Below are 237 nucleotides of genomic sequence, written 5' to 3' on the forward strand. Positions count from 1 at the left end.
TAAATGCTGCTGGTATTACGGGCGAGAGTGCTATGCCTGGCCTGGGACAGATAGGCTGAATGCAACAAAAGGATGACGGACTTGCTGTCTGCCGCCATTGTGCCCATACCTCCTGCCCTTTTTTGCTCAATGCCCTTTATTGCTGCCACTAACGCGGCTGTCTCTGCCATGTGCCGCTCTGCCTTGGATATGTGGCAAAGAGCAAGCAAGCAAAAGGGAGTATCAGCATCAGCAGCT

This window comes from Octodon degus, unplaced genomic scaffold (genome assembly GCF_000260255.1).
Source record: "Octodon degus isolate 3935 unplaced genomic scaffold, OctDeg1.0 scaffold00291, whole genome shotgun sequence".
Lineage (NCBI taxonomy): Eukaryota > Metazoa > Chordata > Mammalia > Rodentia > Octodontidae > Octodon > Octodon degus.